Source organism: Hylobates moloch, unplaced genomic scaffold (assembly GCF_009828535.3).
Source record: "Hylobates moloch isolate HMO894 unplaced genomic scaffold, HMol_V3 SCAFFOLD_10, whole genome shotgun sequence".
In the NCBI taxonomy this organism is placed as follows: Eukaryota; Metazoa; Chordata; class Mammalia; order Primates; family Hylobatidae; genus Hylobates; species Hylobates moloch.
The window spans coordinates 29,701,885-29,707,884 of NW_026652285.1; the positions used below are offsets into that span (position 1 = coordinate 29,701,885).

Below are 6,000 nucleotides of genomic sequence, written 5' to 3' on the forward strand. Positions count from 1 at the left end.
ACAGGGAGCCCTTCTCTTCGGTCCCCTCAGCCTACTCACTTTTCATAAGGTCCAACTTAGCAGCCGCTGTCTTTTCCCCCTGTTTGATTTCAGTCTCCATTCCTGACTATGGATTTCTATGTGTCTTAATGTTCTCAAAAGAGAAAACATTTCTAATGCCCTTGAATCAGCCTGTGGATGGGAGAGTCACTTGCCCACCTCTCATCCATCTCCTGTAGCCTAGAGGGGACAAAGTCACATGGTACATGAGGGGAGGGCTTCCCTCTTCAGTGCCAGGAGAAAGGAGTATTGATCTAGGAAGGCAATTGGGCAGGGAAGGCCAAATGGCTGGGACTTAGGCACAAGTCCTAAGACCATCCTGTAGACCAGGGCTCCCAGTGTGGATTCAGGGAGAAAAATAAAAGGGCTGTTTCCACAGTGACCCTGCCTGAACTTTAAGCTGTATCTTATTTTTTTTAATTTCTTTTTCTCTTTTCCCCCCTCCCTCTTGCTGTCATCTTATAAGCTTTATCTTTGTGGTCTCTTCACTGCAGCCCAACTCACCCACTCACCAGTGCCTACTTCTGCCCATGTCCTCTCCCTGGCCAACTCCTTTCCATTGATTCAAATCCTATCCATCCTTCCAAGCTCAGCTCTGCCCCATCTCCTGCCGGGATGCTGCCTTGATCACTCCAGCCCCTCCATCTCCCCTGCCCTCTTCCTCTCATTCTTACGTCTCTTCCAGGTTATTTTCAGCTTCCCTGACCCTTCATGTAAACTGTCTGGTGATAGATGGCCTTTGTCGGGTGGTCTTGTATTGCCACTTATTTCTGGTAATTTTTCATGCCTTGCTTTCCAATTGGTCAGCAGGACAAACATCACACACCTCCTCAGGTCTTTCCTGGGCACATAAAGATCCTTGTAGACATGCGCAGCCATTTGCCTTTGGGGCAAGAAGGCCTTAACCACCATCAGGTCAAATCTGAGAGATGAGGAAACAGAAGTCTAGAGAAGAGGAGTATTTTGCCCCAAATCACATAGTCAAGGTCAGCGTGGAATTCAGGTCTCTTGGCTGTTTACCCAGGCAAGAACTACGAGAAGCAGCTCTGGCTGTGAAGTTGGTACCATAGTGTTGCAAAGTACACCAGAGCCAAGGTGGCCAGTGGCAGTCGGGGAGGTCTCATGCATCAGAGAATGAGTGGCTGCCCACCTGGGTGGACGCATCCCCTGCCTCCTTGCAGGGGCCCAGAGCCTCATATTCTGCCAGGAGCCATCTGTTCCTTTGGAAACAGCCATTTCCCCACTCAGTTTCCTCTTTTAAAACGCAAACCCCTAAGAGATGGGCTCAAGGGCACAGGCTGGCAGGGAGCTCTGGCTGGGTCCCCCTTGGAAGGAGAGGGGGAGTGGTGGCAGAGGAGCTTTACAACTTCACCATGGCCACTGCCAAGGTGCGCATTTCCTGATTGGCAGGTGGACCAAATAAAAGCCAGCCCAGGGATCTGGGGAGCACAAGTCTCAATGAAATGTTTTTTATCAGGGTTCTGCTGCTCTACAAGGAAGATATGCAGGTTAAGCTGGACAAATAGCAGGCCGAGTGCGGCTGGGCTTTTCCCAGCCTCCAGGGAGGACTCAGGATTGAGCTGCAGGGCCTGGTGATCATCCCAGCCTCAAGGCGAGGGCACAGCTGCGATCCTGCTTGATCTCACCCTGCTTTATCTGCTTCCTGTGAAGAGCTCCCACCTCGAGGGTGGGAAGGAATGTGTGATCGTCCCCATTGTACTGAAGGGAAGAGTGAGACCCACAGTGACTGAGTACAGAGAGAATGAGGAAGCAGAAAAGGAGTTGGATTGGGGTCTGGGCCTCTGGTCCAGGCTCCACCCTAACCTGCTGTGTGATTTTATCCGAACCTTTTATCTTTTCTGGGTTTCTTCACTCGAGTGTGAACTTTAGACCAGATCAGTGACTTCCAGATCATTTTTCCTAACCACAGTGGGCGCATGTTAGCCCTTCCCATGGGCCCGGGCCACCTCCAGGACCCCTATAGGGGCTGTAATGCAAACCCTTATTCCTTCTCCAGAAAGATCATCAGAACAGAGAACCCTGAGAATTGCATTGCAGAGATACCCTTGCCTCTGTTCTAATTTACATAACAAATTCCAAAGCTTTCGCACTCAGTGTTTGGGAATGAATTACCTACGGGGCACCTCACTGTCTTGAGAATCTTTAGCTTTCCTGGGTTCCCCACTGAGGTGCTAAGATGCCAGGATGCTGGGCGTCTGAGTGTACCCTGAGGTCTGGTCTCATCCACTGAGGCAGGAGGCAGAGCTGGGCAAGCCTGGGTGTCCAGCCTCCATGCCCCTCACTGATCAGGGGTCACTGTGGCCCCTCACTCTACCTGCTGCACCTCTCCCAGCAGGTGGTAGCTGGGAAAGCAAGTCAAATGCCTGTTTCCTCCGGTGGGCTTGGGCAGATCATGCTCCGAGCGCTCCCCAGCCATTTTCCCTGGATCTCTGAGCTGGCTTTCTCCAGATCTCCACCTCCCTTTCTCTGCGTCTCCAGTGAATACTGCCACAGACGGAGTCTGCTTTACCAAGCCTTACTTGAGTCTTGAGATGCTAGTAGATCCCCTGGGAATGGCAGGCTGGAGTGGAACCTGGCATGGGGAAGACAGACTGTGCCAGGCAGCTCCCACCAGAGCACTGAGCACTGCAGCTCTGGCACCACTGAGACCCCGATCAAGGTCATTCCTACCTCTGGGTGGACAAGCCAGGCTCAGGGGCACTGCTGGATTGCCCTGTGGGGGCCTCTAGGCAGCACAGAGGGCCTCCCTGCTGAGCCCAGGCTGGGAATTCTTCTTGCCCTAGGCCCAAACCAGCACTGATTTCAGTCTGAATGTGGTGGCTGCAGTGCAGGGTCCACCATTCTGATGGAACCTGAAGCCAGAGGAAGAAGGAAGAAAATGACCACTGATAGTACCTGGCGGAGGACAGTGACCTCTTCAGGGATCATCTCATTCATTCCTCACCTCCCAATGGCACTGTGCTGCAGGCAGTACTATTCTATTTACAGGCACAGAGACTGCAACTTGGGGAGGCCAAGCAGTTGGCCCAGGGTCACACAGCCGGCCAGAGGCAGAGCAGGGATTCTGCCAGGCCTATTGCTCTTCCCACTTCACCATATCAGGGGCCTAAACCACAGTAAAGAAAGCCAGGAATTGGAACCCCATTGGTTGGTGGCCCTGTTTCTTCCTTCCTTTGCCCGGGGTGGGTGACGATGCTCTTTCTGCACCACTGCACAACTTGCCATCCCTTCTAAGATCCCAGCCAGGGCAGTGGCTACTGTTCAAGAAAGAGAACCCTCATCTCCCACCAGCAGAAATCAATAATTGATGAAACACTGCTTTAGCCAGAGCAGAGAGTGATATTTTATAATGCTTCTTAAAATCCAATATTAACAAGTTTTCTAAAGGGTGAAAATATTTGAATTAGGGGAAAGGAATGTTTTACAACTGGGGCTGGGTCAACTGTCCTGAGGCTTTAAGCCAGAAGCCACCATAACTCAAAAGGGATGTGCCCTGGGCAGAGTGGGTGCAGAATCGCATTCCGCAAAGGATCCCAAAGGGCGTTTATGCTAGATGCCTGTTGGGCAATGGCCAGGGGTGTCGAAGTCTAAGACTATTGTAGTCTTTAAATTCTGCCTCTTGGGACCTGCCCCTTTAGAGCAGCTGGTCCTCCAGGCCTTTCTGCCCAGGGGGCTGTAGGCAGGATCACCCTCTGTGCTCAACTATGTTATTGTTTAGCAAATATTTACTGTCCCCTCCTCACCGGGCAGCTTGAGTGGACTGCCTGATCCTACAGACCTCGGCTTGGGCTGATGGAATGTGGAGGGCAGGCACATGACTAAGGGCTCCTCCAAGCAGAGGCCTTGAGTGAGTTCGTGTGGAAAGCTGGGGCTCTTGGGCTCCAGTCCTGCACTCTGAGGAGAGGCTGTGCCCCAGGGAAGTCACTGTTCCTCACACCTGGATCTGGGATGAGACACCCGTGGGGCAGAGCCAGGAGCAGTCACCACAGCCAACCTGCAGGCTCATGAGCTCATTGGTGTAAGACACTGAGATGTAGAGTTGTTTGTCATAAGGCATCATCACAGAAAAGTCAGCACACCCTCCCCTCCCCGCCACCTCCATGCCCTGTTGGAAAAGCATCTCCTGGCCTCTTATCCAGGCACTTTGTTGTCAAATTCATGCCCTTTGAAGGGTACCTGCTTCCTTGCCAGACATGCTTCCCGCAAGGAGAGCAGAACAAGCTCTCCAACTTTTTCCATTGTGAAAGCCCATTTATAGCATCAAATGTTGTCTCTGCCCCCTAAGGTTCAGTGGTTATATTTTTGTAGCCATTGATTGGGACTAGGTGTGGGGAGGAGCACAGTGAGAAAAAGCAACTATGAATCAGTTACCCTTTAAAATTGATTATGCTTTAATGTATATTTTATCCAACAGAACAACAGTTTACAAATTTTTGAAAAGCAGTATATGAACATAAAAGGGGTAGTGTTTATTCCCTCACTGCTGCTTACCCCACAGATTCATGGATTCCTTGCAATCTGAGACTCATAGGGACTGCGGAAAGAGAGTGAATTTTGTTGTGAGATAGATTACTTCCCAGCCACTTCAACTGCCTGGATCTGGCAGTTGAAGTTCCTTCTTCTGTAAAATAAACACATCTCTGCTGCACAGTTTTCTGAAGTATTAAGGCAAGCACAGGAATAGTAATGCACATGGCAGACATGGGATATACTCAACAATCACATCTTTTTAATTTTGTCTCTGCTGTTTATTCTGCCCTGTGACCTTGGGCCAAATTTGGAGATGACGCTCAGCCTTAGTTCCTTCCTCTGCAAAATGAGGAGCATCATACCTATCTCAGGGGAGACCCAGAGTCCTAAACGAGAATGCACCTGGAGCACAGTCAGTGCTGAAATAATTTTCTCCTTCCTTTCTTCTCTGCCAGCCCCTCCTGTCTTCCATGGCCACATGCAAGGCACAGCTTCTCCAAACAGCCTTCCCAAGACCTCCACTCCACTCAGGAGTCTCCTTTAGGACAAAGCTCCTCTCCGGAAGTGCATTCATCACAAGCTAAACACCCAACAGCTGATATCAGTAACAGAGGACCAAATCGCAAATTAATTAAAGATCCTGTTTACTCGCCTGCTTCCACCGTGTCATGTGCTCCTTCAACCTACAGCCCTGCACCTTAATTGAAGTAATGAGTGTGCAGCAGTTAGGGACAGCCTGGATTTCTCAGACTTCTGCCAGTTTCACACTTGCTTGTATTACCTGAGACAGGCTGAGCCAGCCTGTCCACACCTGGTGGTTAAAATGTGGCCAGGCTTTCACCTAAGCCACTTGATTACTCTTCACAGTGGAATTGGAAATAGAATCCCACCAAATCAGGACAAAACAAGGCAGGAAGAGTATTTGGTGAAAGCAGGGACCACACTTTTATTTTTTTATTTTTTTTCCAAGCACCAATCTTGTATTTTTCATGCCAATAACTAGGCCACAGTGACCTCCTGCTTCAGTCTCCTGGGGCCAGGACATGTACTCCTTACTTCTGAGCCCATGACTGTATCCTCTTGCCTCAGACTTTGCTCTCTGCTCTGAGGACAGTGGCAGGATAGTAATATGAGTAACAGTTAGGACTGGCTGAGCACTCAGTGAGGCACTTAAAGGCAGTTCTAAGTGTGGTGGTGAAGAGCACCAGTTCTGAAAAGAAGACGGGCAAGGCGTGGCAGCTCGTGCTTGTAATCCCAGCATTTTGGGAGGCCAAGGCTGGAGGATTGCTTGAGCTCAGAGTTTGAGACCAGTCTGGGCAACATGATGAGACCCCATCTCTGGAAAAAAAAAAAAAAAAAGCCAGACCTGGTGGTATTCGACTGTGGTCCCAGCTACTTGGAAGTCTGAGGTGGGAAGATTGCTTGAACCCAGGAGATCAAGGCTGCAGTGAGCTCTGTTAGCAACACTGC

General features: G+C 50.3%; 1 long non-coding RNA gene across 1 annotated transcript in view; it reads left to right on the plus strand.

Moving 5' to 3' along the window:
- LOC131384367 (uncharacterized) overlaps positions 1-5,179 on the plus strand; it is a 39,152-nt gene extending 33,973 nt beyond the window's left edge. The window contains exon 4 of the long non-coding RNA XR_009215155.1: positions 4,986-5,179. This is a non-coding gene — a long non-coding RNA (uncharacterized LOC131384367). The remainder of the gene's footprint in view (positions 1-4,985) is intronic.
- The last annotated feature ends 821 nt before the right edge of the window (positions 5,180-6,000 follow it).